The sequence below is a fragment of the Euprymna scolopes genome, chromosome 12 (genome assembly GCF_053919585.1).
Source record: "Euprymna scolopes isolate OS-2025 chromosome 12, ASM5391958v1, whole genome shotgun sequence".
NCBI lineage: Eukaryota > Metazoa > Mollusca > Cephalopoda > Sepiida > Sepiolidae > Euprymna > Euprymna scolopes.
The window spans coordinates 138,454,745-138,471,893 of NC_136493.1; the positions used below are offsets into that span (position 1 = coordinate 138,454,745).

Sequence of the window (17,149 nt, forward strand, 5' to 3'; positions counted from 1 at the left end):
GTTGTAAAAATAGTAATTAGGGCAATAGGGCTGAAGTGGATACAGTTTGGTGGAATTATGGGCAGTGTTAACGAGAATGAAGCATATATATTTAAAAGAAGGGGTTCTTGAAAAGAATTTGAGGGTTGTAAGAAAGAATTTATATGGAAGATTGGATGATTTTATTGAGAGTTATAGTGGATTGTGGGATTGAGGAAAGAATAAATGGTAATTAGAGGAAGAAGTGGGCATCTGGCGCTTGCAGACTCTGTCATAGTGCAACCAATATACAGAAAAGAAGAAATAAAAAGAATTACGCTCAAACTCCCGTACAAATGTATGTATACCTGTGCATAAGCACACTTAAATGCACACATGAATACAAGCATTAGAGCGTATATACACGTCAGAGCATAGATGTCCAGGTCTTCATATACACAGAAGATAAATACATGTACACATGCATAAACATTCTAACAGAGTCCGCGGGGGGGCATGGCCATGGCTAACCGATCAATGGGAGAGAGAAAAGGATAGGTAATAAATTAATGGGTAACATAAAGTGCTGAGGAAGTGGAAGGGAGAAATCTGAGATGTAAAGAGAATTATTTAAAGTTTCAAATTGACCATATTTACGTTTAGTCTTATGTTCGCAAAAGGAGACTAGTCTGCTTTTAGAGTTTAATTTATTATTGCTTTGTGGGGGAAGTAATTATTGTTATAGTTTCAGATGTTCAGAGGTGACACGACTTAGAACCTGGAGTGTAAGACTTCACTTTTTTTTAAGAATAGTCCATTTAATTGAAAAAGTTTTATTAGATCTAAGTTTTTAATCAATTCGAGAAGTTTCTTGCTTATTTTTGGGGTTTTGGTTGTTAAAGGAAAAATGTGGTTTGATATTCTGGTTTTAATTAAAGTTGAGGTGACGCCGATATAGGTGTGTATTTTTTTTTAAATGCTTGGGGCTTATTATGGGTTTGTTGATTTGTATTCGGGTTTGGGGGGTAGAGGGATATTTTAAATATATATATATATATATATATATATATATATATATATATATATATATACACATTCCCCCCATATGAAAGTGGTGAGATTAACAAAAACAAAAAAAAAAAAAACAAAAAAAAAAAAAAAAAACAGTGCTCTAGAGAAAGAGTCCTCTGGCCTACAAAAAGTGCCTGGTCAGCCCCATCACTATTCCTCGTTAAGAGTGCACAAAGCGTAAGAAGACAAAGTCTGGAATGATGGATCTTCTAGAATTGCACAGGATTATACGTTAGCCAACAGAGAACAAACAACTTCAATGATGACATCTATCTATCTATCTATCTATCTATCTATCTATTTTTTCTTTCTTCTTGAGTTAGTTCGTGAACTTTGTTCGAATCGTAATTAACACGATTATGCACTGACCAAAACATTGTTTGCAATCGTCCTGGGGGTCGTGCACGAAATTCAGGTATTTCTTGAAACGAACCAAGTTGTCCTTCCATATCAAACCATTTCAATGTTTTTGGTTTTTTATTTCCTTTTTCTCTAAACATCATTGATTCCACTCCAGGGTGACATTCGTGGTAAGCATACACTAAACCCCGCCTTATCATTATTCTGTTTCTCCTTCTTTTTATTTTAATCCATGTTCCGCCATCTCTCCCTCCTCCTCAGTTCCGCCCTTTCTCTCACTTTCTCCTCTCTTTCTCTCTCTCTTGTGATCCAAACTTTACTTTTAGTCACTCCTATCCTTTTTAAATATTCTTGGAACAATGTCCTTAATCTCTCTTTGTCTCTCTCTCTCTCTCTCTCTCCTCTTTCCTGTTCCCTATCTCCCCCGTCTCCCTCCTCTCTCTTTCTCACATATAAAACGTTCGCTAAAACTCCCTTCCGGGATCAGAATTTAGTGACATTTGCAACGAAAACAACAAACACACAGAGAGAACAGAAACATATTTTGCCGCTCTTTTTTTCTTCTTCTGCTGACGACATTTTGTTTTCTTCCCGAAACTCCGAATTTTGCTTACGAAAGACAAACAGGATCCAAACTAAAAACAAAAAAGACAAAGAAACAAAAAAACAAAAAACAAAAAACAAAAAAACAAAACAAAACAAAACAGAAAACAACCAACCAAACAAAAAACAAAAACAAAACAAACAACAAAAATCAACAAACAAAGGAAAACGAACAAACAAAAAAGAAAATGCGCTACACAATCTTCTCTTTTCTTTTCTTGCTCATCAGTTTCGGTAAGTTTAATTTTCGTCTTATTTTACGCATGTTAACTTTAAGCATATCGCTATTTGGAAAGTAAGAGGCTACTATTTTGGATAGTATCTACGGAGACTATGAGGAGTTGAGCAGTGAGATGTCTATTCACATTACATTTAAATTTCTGTAAGTTAGTACAATCAAGGAAGCAGGAATCAAGAAATTCCAAAGTCTAGCAGTCCGAGAGAAGAAACCATTAGAATAGAAGGCTTCCCGGCATCTATACTGAACATCTATACAGTGAAGGGGTGGGATTTTGCTGCTTGTCGGAATAGTTGAGAGTATGTACGTCAAGTGATACAAGTGCTATGATTTCATGAGAGCTCATTCGATTAAAGTACTCGTAAAACAGGCACTAGGATGTGACATTGCAGCGATGGGAGAGAGGTTAAAGCTTGGCCGATAGTGCAGAACCTATTAGAGTTGAGATTCTTTTTAGACTCTAACTAGTAGTGAGAGACTAGTGGTAGATGCAACAATCCAGATGTGACAACAATACTTCATGACGAATTGTGGCATCCTTGGAATTCATTTTAACGAATTTGGCATTTCTTGCTATAAGAACATTTTTGCTTCAAGTGCCTCCCTTTTAAAAGCATAAACGATTGCCGTCTTTTTGATAAAGCAGTAGTGCGTTTACACACGAGCTTGCTTCCCTGCAGACTGTAACACGGTCATCTTCAAATCAACTTTCGAGAAATTCTTGTTATATACCATCCTTATAAGTAAACAGTTACTTATACAGAATACGGTCTTGACTACTTTTTAGATTCAATTTTCATGTTAAATTCAATTTTTACGGTTTAGTTTGTTTATTAAATTGTTAGGTGAAAGTACAGAATAGTTAAAATGCACCCCCTTCCCCCATGTTAAGAATGTGTTTCTAAATAATAACATTATTTCAGCACGGTCCGTATTCTGCATAAGTACTGTAATAAAATATTGTTCATTCTGTTCATGATTTAATTTCATAATGTTCGTCATCATTAAGCTGACGCTCTATCCATCTCATTAACTCTGATTTTTGAGTGGCTTTTAGCCTTGATAGATGGTGACGCATTATATAAAACAATCATGTTTTCATTTGGTTTAGGAGCATAAAATGAACCGTAGTTCATAATACCACTTACTTTGGAATTCCTGTCCTATTCCTTGTTTTCCCGACATATAAACATTTAAATGTAATGTGAATAAAGGTTTTACTGCCTAACAACCCATTCACGTTTCCCCTTCGTAAATTTGACCCCAGAAGAATAGCTCCTTATTTGGAGTGAATACAAATAATCACACACACACACACACACACACACACACACACACACACACATACACACACACACACACACACACACACACACACACAAATACGCGCGAGCGCGCACACACAGAGTCTGTTTGCTTGTTTCATTTTTTCTTGGAACTGTTGAACCCATTTTACTGAAATTTTGTATGGCACTTTGCTATGATAAGGTGCACCTAAATATTATAGTATCCTCTCTGAAACTACTGGGTCAATCCGTCTAAAATTTTGCATGGACCTTTGTTATAAGATTCAGCGAACAAAGTATGATGGTATCCGTTCGATGCACAATTAGGACTTAATATGGATAAGTATTTAATGCAAGAAATGAGCACAAAATTAAACATATTCAACCATCAATTTGGCATAAAGCACTCGTTCTAAGTAAACTGGCTATAATTTCCCGTTAAAAACGGGGCAAAGTCTAGCACACACACACACACACACACACACACACACACACACACACACACACACACACACATGTATATTTCTACTTCAAACCAGGAATTGACAATTCAATGACTTTTGAATCTCAAACACCCACAAAGTAAACATTCTTTTCCTATTAATCATGGCAAAAGTCAAGTATGCAGGTTCATTTGTCTCCCTAATCGGCAACGTTTTCATACTCGCTGAGGATACTCTTGCCATTCTCACTACTAATTTAGACAGAGTCAGGACTGCCTTAGCAGTCATATCGGTATGAGGTATAGTCTAGCTAGGAGATGGACCCCCGTTCCTTTGAGAGGAGGTTGATTATTTGCCGTCTGTTTTTGGTTATTTTTGTATCTCACTAGAATTCCTCCACTTGGGGGAGCTGGGTATCTGCTTCTTCTAGCCTTGTGTCATATTTGGCGGTAAGTGAGTAAAGCCTAATAAGAAATAAGAACATGAATTTTCGAACGTGTCCCCGTTGTATAAAAGAACCGGAAACGTTTTTTTTTATCTTTTTTTTTTGGACTTTCTCGAGAAATTCTTGCCTTTCTCAATTTCGTTTGGTGAATATAAGAGTACCTATTTACAATGCCTCCCCACGGGACAGAGTTAGACACCAGGGTCGTTTTTTAACGTGGAGAAAAGGTACAAAAATAAAAATTGTCTCAGTCGTGAAGGATTTCTCCTCCACCGAAAGAGAACAAGAAAATGAAGTGCAGCATCTGAAGAACAGATACTACACTTTGATCTTGTCCCGAAGGCCAAGATGAGTGATTTTTTTTATTTTTTTTTATTTATTGATTGCAGTTTTCGTACTCATTTCAAAATTGAGTACTTCTGCAGTTTACCGACCGTGCTGAAATAATAACGTTATCATTTAGAAACTCACTCGTAATATGAGGAGTGTGTGGCTTTGTTAAGTATTCTGTGCTTTCAAATAGCAATTTTATAAACCAAAGATACCGTAAAAACTTAATTTAACTTTAAAATTTAATCTAAAAAAAAAAAAATACGGTCGCTAAATTGTAAAATTGTCATAACAGACAAGACATCGTCTTGATGTTCCTAAGATATGAGGTACCTATTTACTATGCCTCTCCACGGGACAGAGTTAGACACCAGGGTCGTTTTTTTAACGTGGAGAAAAGGTACAAAAATAAAAAAATTGTCTCAGTCGGGAAGGACTAATCCTCCACCGAAAGAGAACAAGAAATGGAAGCGCAGCATCTGAAGAACAGATACTACACTTTGATCTTGGATTGTTTCTATTTATTTGATTCCCCATGAAGGCAGAGTTAAAGACAGAGTGGGTTTCTAAGGTCGGAAAAATAAAACTCCTCATAAAGGAACACTCTAAATTGAAAAAAAAAAAAAATCTCCCTGTCCAAAAGGATTTTTCCTTCACTGACCCAAGAAAGAAAAGATAAAGTGTGGTATCAGAACAGATACTACACTTTGCAAAATTTATTTATTTTCGGAAAAATACAAAAATTAGGCACTACGCCATTCAAAGTGTTGGGGAGGGGGGTGTCTATGGGCATCCTTTTCACAGTACCTTTTATATATATGTTTATCATTTTCCTGGCGAGAATCTTTCATCGTCATAATACTACGTTCACACCGGGGGGGGGGGGGTCCTATTTAAGATTCTCAAATCGATTTAAAAAAAATTAAGTATGAATATAAATAAATCGGTCGCTTTTATTTCAAAATTACACGGAAATGTTTTGTTTATATTATTGTTATTTACATGGTTTGCATGTTTTAGACTGCGATATTTATCTTCTTTCTCCTTATCTACTGTTACAGCGTGGAACGATTAATTTGTCGCCCTAAAGAAAACAACACTACAGCTTTATTTTAAAACTTTTATTGAAAAAAATCAATTCAGGTAATTTGATTATGTAGTAGAGTAAACATCTATTCAATGTATCCGCCTTCAGCCTCAATCAGCGCTTTGATACGGGTCCAGAACTGGGAGCATGCCTTTTCCACAAGCGCCGACGGAAGCTCGGCGAATACTCGGCAAATGGCGGCGATTAGGCAGGTTTTGGTGTTGTGGGAGGTCATGTTGGTGATGTTCACGACGTATAACCAAACGAAGTAGTCCGGAGGGTTCAGGTCGGCGGAGGAGGGTGACTAGTGAGAGAAGGTTATAAAAATGTAGCACTGCTTTTGAAGCCAAGCCTGGATCTCTTTCGACAAGTAGGCCGGCGCAGAGTTCTGCTCCTGAACTCAGGGTCTGGCAGCGGCCACCTGATTGCACCAGGGGATCATCACACTCTTCAGCACACCCACGTACACTTTAGTGTTGACTTTCAAGCCGACTTCGAAGATTTAAGGGGGCATAATGCGACTCTCACTTAAAACCACATTAAAGACCATAATCATGACCGGAAACTTTGTTGAGCTGTGCCCTCAAGCGTTAAACCATCCGGATTTTCATTTTGAGGGCACTGGCAATGGTCCTGTTGTCATAACTTGGATCGTTAGAGAGCATGAGTTGTACAACGGCGCATCTCCGATCTCGCTCGTTGATTATTGTTTCATTTTTAGACATGATAGAAGGCTCTTATCACTCTTTGGGATTTATACACAACTAGTAGATGGTATGCAACAACAACAAAAAAGAAAACTGGTTTTCATCAAACGGAAATAGAAACATATCGACTTTTCTAGGGCGACAATTTTATCGTTCTACTCTGTATACAAAGCTGAGTCAAACAACGTTTGTTCGCCTAAGGTTTTTGTCCTCTATATTTTAATCACAGAGAATACATGTTAAAATATTCATCAGTTTAGGAATTGAGCTTCGTTTTAAAAGATCAGGAACAAATTCCATGTTAATTGCTCTAATTAGCCGTAATTTACAATTAACTCATTAAAGGACCCTTCTTTTACTAACCTTCTATTTATCACTTTCACCTCCTCCCGTTGTATGGTATTTGACCTAACCCCCCCTCCCGCTCTTAGTCTATACAGTATCTACCACGCTCACTTCTGTCTCTCTCTACATATTTATTAAGAGTCGAAGGTAATAATGAAAAAAAAAAAAAAAAAACAGAATAAAAGATTGAATTCATATTATTTGGATTCTTCGGAATACTGTTCTCACCTTGAGTGTTATTTTTACAACGTTTCGGCCGATATAACCTCCGACCTTCTTCAAGTGTATCTTTTCGAACTCGGGAATCTTTCTGTCGAACTCGGGAATCTGCACGGAATTTCGGACGAAATCCTTTATTTAATCCACAGGTATAGCGTGTTCTCGTTTTGTCAGCCATTACTAGATATTAGATAAAGGGTTACGCTCGAAATTCTGTGCACCGAGTTCAACAGAAAGATTCTCGAGTTCGACAAGAAGAAGAAGATCGGAGGTTACATCGACCGAAACTTTGCGAAAAATAACACTCAAGATGAGAACAGTAGTCCGAATATCCCAAATAGTACGAATAATCAATCCTCATCTCAAAAATTCAGAAACAGAAAATGATTGAAATATTCCATAACAAATAGTAGAAATAGCACCATAGTATTATTAATAGTTAACCTGGATTTGCAATCTCATCTTTTTCTACTGGTTCAAATCATTTACCCCGAGTTCAGTGAGTGAGCTAAAGGGTCACAGGTTTTCTAGTATTCATAAACTTTCGACCGTTGTACTCTCCGGCCTTCTGTGATTTTGTAATTTATATTATTTACATGCTTCAAAGTGTTGGATGTAGATTTGTTCATAACGCTGTATTCAAGGTTTTTCTTCAAACCTATTTCGTCGATAACCACACGGGAATTTCGAAGTGAATGTTTCATTTAAATTAGGTACGATAAAAAAATTAAAAAATAAACAAGTAGTTGTTTTTTAAACGAATTAAAATCTATTAAAATCCATTATTCTTGAGCAACATTTTTTTTTCCAGAAAGATAAAAAAGCCTGAATTTTATCATCTAAAAAGCAAAATAATATAAAACTTTTTCTACTATTTTTAATAGAATTTTAAATTTTCAAATTTCCAAAAAACAAAAAAAAAAAAAAAAAAAAAAAAAACACAATTCACCGCCATTTTTGTCTCGATCGCTAAAACATTAAAATATTTTTTAAAAGGTTTTTGAACCAAATACATTTTTTTTTTGTCTAAATAAGATTTAGGATGATTTGCAATAAGAATATGCGAAAATATTATAACATAAGTACCCGAATTTCCAATAATTTCATCTTTTATTTCAATATGTAGAAATCCCATATCGAAATTCCAAAATCCAAAATTTAACGCTCCTCTTTTTAAGCAACTACGGAAGACTTTACAAGACAATTCCCAAATTTGAAAAAAAAAAAAGGGGAAGGTAACCACTGTTTATATATATATATATATATATATATATATATATATATATATATATATATATATATATATATATATATAAAGCTGAACGTCTGTGTGTGTGTCTGGTCACAAATAGGCTCCTATATGGTTGATTATTATAGAAAACTGATCACATATAATGATAGAAGATGTATCGAGACAGAGGAATGGGTATGTTTGATCTGGCATAATGATGATTCATTAAAATTGTGGGGTCTGCGTACGCGCCTGGTCCACAAAGTATGGAAAAAAATGAAAAAAAAAGCAAAAAAACAAAACGTTTACAAATGTTTTTGATATAGATGTACATAATAATACTTTAATAAGTATGTTTTAACTTAAATAGGAATGGTATAATAAAATTGTGGGGTCTGCATTCGCGCCTGGCCTCCATAGAATGGAAATAGGCACACACTTTAATAAAGACTTTTCATATCTATCTGCGTAAGTATACTCTGATAATTATGTTTCAGTTTGAAGAAATGTGGTATAATAAAATTATGGGGTGTTCGTTCGCGACGGACCTCCATAATATGGAAATATATCAGAAAGTTTATCAAGGTTTTTTTTAATATAGATCCACAGAATATTTTGATAAGTGTTGTAGTGTGAACAGGTATGGTATAATAAATTATGGGGGTTGTCTATTTTATTTTTACTTTCATCATATTTTGCTTTGGTTTTGATACCCCCAAATTCGAAGCTGTCTGTTTACAGCCCTTTCCTTTTCATAACCTATCATATTTTCATAAATCAGAGTCCATTTTCTGTAGGCTGTTTTTGAACCCAGTCAACGACGCGTACTTTTGATATATATATGTATATATATGTATATGTATATCTTTTGCTATATATACAGTGGCGGCTCGTGCCTAAGATTAGTGGGGGTGCTGTTTAAAAAAAATGCGTATTGTTTTAATATTGTGTAAAAATAAAACAAACATAAAAAATATAATTTATACGTATGCACACGTATAAAAATACAATAACTTAAAGGAATCCTAAATAGATGTAAATATTTTAAATATTTTACTTATTACATTCATTTGAAAGTAAACTCCATTCTTCTTGTTTTAATTTGTGAGAAAAGATTGATAATTTTCTCCTTAACTTCTGAATGACTGCTGAATAACGTTTTTTCAATTGAAAGCACTGCAAGAGCATTTAGTCTTTCGTAACCCATGGTGTTCCTTAGAAAAGTTTTTATTCTTTTCAGAGTTGAAAAACAACGTTCTACCTCTGATGTAGTCATGGGAATTGTCAAGATAATTTTTATGAGTTTTGTGATTTCACTAAGAACATCGTTTAAATTGTTTTCCAAAATAAATTTCAGGAGATCAATTACTTTGCAATACTCATGGATATCTGACCTACTATAAAATATTTCTAACTCAGTTTCAAGCTTTTGTTTGTCAATCATGGGATATGCTTCAGTTGTCAAGGATATCTCTTCTGTAGGTAGTATTTTCTTAAAACTAGCAAAGCTTTTCTTTTTAAACAATTTAGCAAGTATTAAATATTTAGCTGAAGAATATCTGTCCGTTATATCAACAGATATATAGTCACACAGTTCTTTAGCTTCGGCCTTGAGTGTTTGTGAAGGATTTTCATAGTATTTGGAGTTTCTTATCTCTAAAATAGCAGTTTTGAAATTTGTTATGTATTCATTGACTTTATATATGCTAATTTCCCGAGATTGCATTTGATTATAAATAATTTCGACATGAGACATAATTTTATGAAATAGCTCAAACCAAAATATGAAATTTTCATCATTCAAATATTTCAGAATTCCTGTCGCTTCTGCAACGGTTTCATCTACATATGATGTTGACTGAATTTCAGTGAGACAGTTTTTTTAATGCTTGAACATTTTCATGAACTCTATTTATGGTCTGTATGTTAAAGTTCCACCTTGTGGTGGATGGACGTGGAATGCTTACACCAGATGCTTCTTGAGAATGGACAAACGCTGTGGTGATCTAGAAAAGAAAGTCGGAATAGCCAAAATGTTAGAGATAAATATTCTAGCATGTCGTGTAATGCATGCTGCATTCCTCATTATTTTTTTTTTTTTTTTTTTTTTTATTCAATTTTCACCCCAAACAAGGCACAGTGCCACTTTGAAGCAGGGGGCTACTATTAGGGAATTAATTAGCGGGGTCATTATGAAGGGAGAAGAGTAGAAAGATGTTTGTTAACATTACACTTGAACTTCTGCATATCATTGCAGTTGGGAAAGCAGAATCCCGGAAGGGAGTTCCAAAGACCCGCAGTTCTGGGGAAGAAACTATTGGAGTAAAAGGCTTTCTTGCACCTAGGGATCTCCACTGTAAAGGGATGAGACTTAGTAGCTTGTCGGGTTTGTCGGGGGTAGTTACGTCGGGGAGGTACAAGTGTTTGCAGTTCGTCAGAGCATTCACCATTAAAGTATTTGTAGAACAGGCAGAGGGATGCAACATCTCGTCGATGGGACAGAGGTTGAAGCCTAGATGACAGTTCAGGACCTATCAGGTTTGCGACTCTTTTTTGAACCCTGTCCAGGAGCGAGAGACAAGCAGCAGATGCACCAGCCCAGATGTGACAACAGTACTCCATACATGGGCGAATGGTTGCCTTATAGAGGTATAGGATACTGGCAGGCGTAAGTAGTTTTCTAGCACGGTAGAGGGAGCCAACCTTCCTTGCAGCAGCCTTGGCAATGCTCTCAATGTATCTATTCCAGTTCATATTCCCTGTAAACGTTAGGCCGAGGAGTTTAAAAGAAGTACTTTCAGGCAATGTGTTCTTGGCCATTGCTATTGGTGGTAGAGAAGGTTTCTTGTAGTTATTGAAGGAAACAAGCTTAGTCTTAGCAGCATTGAATGAGACCAACCATTTTTGTCCCCATTCCACTACGGATTGGAGGTCATCCTCTAGTGTTTCTGCCATTTTCTTGGATATGTGTTCATTTGTTTTCCCCTCATATCTGTTATAGAGAGTGGTGTCATCGGCAAATATACCCATCTCCGAAACAATATTATCAGGGAGGTCGTTTATGAATATCAGGAACAATAGAGGTCCAAGGATAGACCCCTGAGGCACTCCCGCATTTATGTCATATTGTTTGGATGTACGTCCGTCGAGGACAACTTTGATTTTTCTATTACTTAAGAAGGATTTAATTACGTTATGAATTCTTCCAGTGATTCCATATGATCTCATTTTCCTTAGAAGACCATCGTGCCATACCCTGTCAAAAGCCTTAGATATATCAAGGGCCACCGCTCTACCCTCCCCTGTTTTATCCAATGAACGGTATATACGTTCAGAAACTACAGTTAAGATATCTGCTGTTGAACGGGCTTGCCTGAATCCATATTGTTTGTCAGTCAAGAGTTTAGCAGCTGTTAGGTGCTGGACTAGGGCTTTATTAACTAAGGACTCAAATATTTTGGCGAAAAGCGGGAGGAGGCTAATGGGGCGATAATTTAGTGGGTCAGTTCTTTCACCAGAATTCTTGAAGACTGGTACCACAGAGGCGGTTTTCCAGCAGTCGGGAAAACAAGATTCGTTAAGGCATTTATTGTAAAGTTTGGACAGAACTGGAGCAACCTCGGCAGAGCATTTTTTTAATAGCACAGCCGGGATGAGATCTGGTCCACATGCTTTAGAGGTGTCTAGGTTTTTTATAATAGCATGTACCTGAGAAGGGGTGATTTTCAAGTCGTCAAGTGTTATTAAATTAAGTTGATGCGCATAACAGTGAGTGAAATGTGCATTACTATAAACTGCTTTTATTTTCGCCTGAGCATCAGCTTTTTTGCCTTTCATGACATTTGCACCATCAAATGACTGAGCTATCAGTTTTTGGCGATTACCTTGAAGGATTATATCTAATTGTTGCAGAATACATTTTGATATCTCATCAGCGGTTTGGTTTTCTGGAATAAAGAATCCCCAAAAGCGTTCAAGTATTTTTTCATCCAAGGCGTACCGTAAAACAATGATAATTTGTGTGTGTTCAGACACATCTTTTGTATCGTCAGCCATGACAGCTACAAAGGAAGCTTTGCTAATTTCTGCCCTTATTTCAGCATGGTATATTTGTAAAAGACAGTCAAGTATGTCATTCTGAATGGTCTTGGAAACACCTTTGAAGACACTACTGGTTTCTAAGTGATTCTTTAAATCTAGATCTAATTTAGATGCAAAATTTACTAATCCTCTAAATACACCTGGATGTACTGAATCATTTTCTTCATCACGTCCTCGTAAGGGAGTTTCAGAGTTCCCACAAAAGAAAATACAATCTATTATTTTAGATAAAATTTCATGTTTCTTCTTAACATTATTGTTATGATGATTGATTCAAAGTCTGTAGGCCTCACTAAGTTTTTCTTTAATATGTACCGTCCCCAAAATTGATAGGGAAACAACATTGCCAACGTGCTTCTTTGACTTCTCATGCTTTTCAGTTCTATCTTTCATTTTGCTAATAGTTCTGAAACCATCTTTTGTCCACGTTACATAACCCCCAAACAACAAACAAGGAAAGCAGAACAATGCATTTTTTACTTCACAGCCGCAAAGCCAACTTTTCTGTTGGTACCATTCAGAATTAAAGCTACGAATATACACTTTGTTGTTGCTAATGCCTGGCCGAGATATTTGAATATCAGGCGTTGAACGGCATCTTTTCTTAATTTCAACTTCATCATGGAGAGGCAGGTGTGAAAACTCAATCTGTTGAAGTTCACTTACCGTCACAGAAGTTATTTCTTGGGGATGCAAGGAGGCCACGGTTAAATTCTTTCTATATCAATTGTGTTCGGAAAGGTAAGTACTAGGTTGTCTATTAGTAGAATATCAACTAAGGTAGAAGGAATACAATGTTTACGTGATCCTCTTTTTGCGATTCAACTGAACCGGAAGTTCTAACTGAGTTAAATCGTACTTTTATAACTTTTAGATCACAGATTTTTATTAACGAAAAAAGTTTTACTATTTAAAAAACGGTTTTATTTATAAAAAGCTATATATATATATATATATATATATATATATATATATATATATATATATATATATATATCAATTATGAAAAAAACAAATGCGTCATTATAAAGTTCATTCTTCATTTAATAATCGGTGAAAATTCTGTATTAGTTGGCTAATTACTTGATTTTTGGTAGATTTTTAAAGAGAGACTCCGTCAAAAATACTCCCTCCTTTCGTTTTGGCCTAATTTAATTCGTTTGGGAAAATAACCTGAGCTCTTTCGCGTTCCATGTCTTATTTTGTATTAGTTTATGTTTTTCTTGATTTTGTTTTTAACAGGGACCGGACTCACAATCTTTAAATAGAATTTGTTTTTAGAATGTCTCTTAACCAAGAAGTTTATGCGTCCAATTAGATTAAATAAAGGGTTCAGTTCGATAAAAAGGGCGCCTAAAGAGTGTTAGCGAGTACAGCGCTAGCAGTGTCAGAAATTTCGTGAAAATAGTGAATAATTCCACCCCATCTTTCCAAGCTTATAACTCCTCGAAAAATGTAATTCAAGCCCTAATTTTTTTTTTCAATTAAAGGAGTAAGGACCAAGGTTTTATTTAAAAAAAAAACAAAACAAAACAATGTGTTTTTTTTTTTTTAAAAAGGTTTTAAACTTCGGACTTTACAGGTAAATTTCTAAAAAACTGATTTTTTTTTTGTTTTAAATTTGAATATATTATTTATTGACCTTTTCTCTTCAATTTGTGATATATAAACCTATTAAACATAAATTAATTATTTACTTTTTAATAGACATTTCAAAATGAGAGGCGTAAATTATTCGACCCCCTATCTTTCTAAGCTTATAACTCCTCGAAAAATGTAATTCAAGCCCTAATTTTTTTTTCAATTAAAGGAGCAAGGACCAAGGTTTCATTAAAAAAAAAAAAAAAAAGACAAAAAGAAAAAATGTGTTCTTATAAAATAAGGTTTTAAACTTCGGACTTTACAGGTAAATTTCTAAAAAACTGATTTTTTTTTTGTTTTAAATTTGAATATATTATTTATTGACCTTTTCTCTTCAATTTGTGATATATAAACCTATTAAACATAAATTAATTATTTACTTTTTAATAGACATTTCAAAATGGGGGGGGGGGCGTGAAAATGGGGGGCGTGAAAATGGGGGGGCGTGAATTTAAAAAAAACGTTTGTCTAAAATATTATATTCGGTTTATTGGAAAGAACATAAAATTTCACATTGACCCTGAAAATATCGTAAAAATAGAATCAATAGAAAAATTTTGATAGATTTTTAAAATTTAAAAATATTGAGTTTAAAAATTGAAAAATATTGAGTTCGGAAAATTCATTACTGTTTTAAAAAAAAATAAAAATATTTTTATTACTTTTAAAACAACTGTAATAGTTTATTTTGGAAGTATAATCCATAAAGAAAATAAATAACCCACTTTTAACAGAGAAATTACGAGATTTTTATATTGTATTCGCAGTTTCGTGTTAGGGGTGTCAAAAATTCCTACAAAAATTCTGATACTGCTAGTACAGCGCCTACAACGGTCATAGCGCTTGGGATCTAAAAACAATTTCGTTGTTCTGTTAAAAAAAATGAATAATTTGTATTATTCAGACTATTATTTTCATCTCAGATGTTATTCTTTCAACGGACCGGTTCAGTACGAAATTTCGTACAAATTCCCGAATTTCCCTGAGTGGCTTCCGGGCCTTGATAAGTGGTGACCACTGTGTAAAAAAAAGAAAAAAAAAAGAGGTATCATCAGGAATATAATGTAGGAGTACAACCTCTAAAATATCATATAAATATTATCACCTCAAAAATTAAACAAATGTAGATTTTTCATACAATATTTTCCTTTTTCTGTCCCCAAATATTAATTTAATTTCTCTCCGCATATCACATATGTTTTATGAGAATATTTGCAAAGGAAATAAATAATATAAAACGAAATAATTTCAAAATTTCTGTACTTTTTATAAAAATAACTAGCAGATGTACTCGGCGTTGCCCAGTATGTAACATTAAATTGCTAAAAAATAAAATGAAGAAAACCCCTACAATACTGAGACATGGTCATGGGGGTGTTATGTTTTTTCTAAACAGTTTACTTCTTGTAAGTAAAAACAAGTACTCGAACTCAGATCGAAACCGAAACCCAGAGTCAATGAGTCAAGTACGATAACCGGCTTGACACGATCTTCAAAAAATGTTTTCAACCTATTTATTCTTAATATAATATGAACGATTCGCGCATGTACAGTCATGAAACAGTTAGCAAACAGATAAAAATCCAACGACTTCCACTTACAAATTTTGCAATTTTTCCTCCTTAGCAGCCTTTTTTTCCGGATAAAACTCGATTAAAAAGTTTTCCACATGTCTGAATACCCCATATACAAAATTTCTAGCGTGTAGATAAGAAATCGTTGAGTATATAGGTTGAGAAGTGTCCTCACACACATTCTTACTTGTATAGATATATAGATTAATATTTTCTTAATGAAACTCATGTCATTCTACATCATTATTAATATTGATGTCATTAATATGCGCGAGTGCGCGTGCAATAATACAAATAATAATTGGAAAGGAATATACCAGAGGAAGAAAAAAAAAACAAAACAAAAATTTTATAGAAACTAAACTATATAGTTTATGATAAAAGATAATAAACTAAACTATATAGTTTATAATAAAAGGTAATAAAATAAACTATATACTTTATAATAAAAGGTAATAAACTAAACTATATAGTTTATAATAAAAGGTAATAAACTAAACTATATAGTTTATAACAAAAGGTAATAAAATAAACTATATAGTTTATAATAAAAGGTAATAAACTAAACTATATAGTTTATAATAAAAGGTAATAAAATAAACTATATAGTTTACAATAAAAGGTAATAAAATAAACTATATAGTTTACAATAAACGGTAATAAACTAAACTATATAGTTTATAATAAAAGGTAATAAAATAAACTATATAGTTTATAATAAAAGGTAATAAAATAAACTATATAGTTTATAATAAAAGGTAATAAAATAAACTATATAGCTTATAATAAAAGGTAATAAAATAAACTATATAGTTTATAATAAAAGGTAATAAAATAAACTATATATTTTATAATAAAAGGTAATAAAATAAACTATATAGTGTACAATAAAAGGTAATAAAATAAACTATATATTTTATAATAAATGGTAATAAAATAAACTATATAGTTTATAATAAAAGGTAATAAAATAAACTATATATTTTATAATAAAAGGTAATAAAATAAACTATATAGTTTACAATAAAAGGTAATAAAATAAACTATATATTTTATAATAAAAGGTAATAAAATAAACTATATAGTTTACAATAAAAGGTAATAAAATAAACTATATATTTTATAATAAAAGGTAATAAAATAAACTATATAGTTTACAATAAAAGGTAATAAAATAAACTATATAGTTTATAATAAAAGGTAATAAAATAAACTATATAGTTTACAATAAAAGGTAATAAAATAAACTATATAGTTTATAATAAAAGGTAATAAAATAAACTATATAGTTTACAATAAAAGGTAATAAAATAAACTATATAGTTTACAATAAAAGGTAATAAAATAAACTATATAGTTTATAATAAAAGGTAATAAAATAAACTATATAGTTTACAATAAAAGGTAATAAAATAAACTATATAGTTTACAATAAACGGTAATAAACTAAACTATATAGTTTATAATAAAAGGTAATAAAATAAACTATATAGTTTATAATAAAAGGTAA

The 17,149-nt window shown here is 33.2% G+C and overlaps 1 long non-coding RNA gene across 1 annotated transcript in view; it reads left to right on the forward strand.

The window, feature by feature from the left end:
• Positions 1-1,779: 1,779 nt before the first annotated feature.
• The window catches only part of LOC145291515 (uncharacterized), a 45,212-nt gene continuing 29,842 nt past the window's right edge, over positions 1,780-17,149 (forward strand). The window contains exon 1 of the long non-coding RNA XR_013869431.1: positions 1,780-2,226. This is a non-coding gene — a long non-coding RNA (uncharacterized LOC145291515). The remainder of the gene's footprint in view (positions 2,227-17,149) is intronic.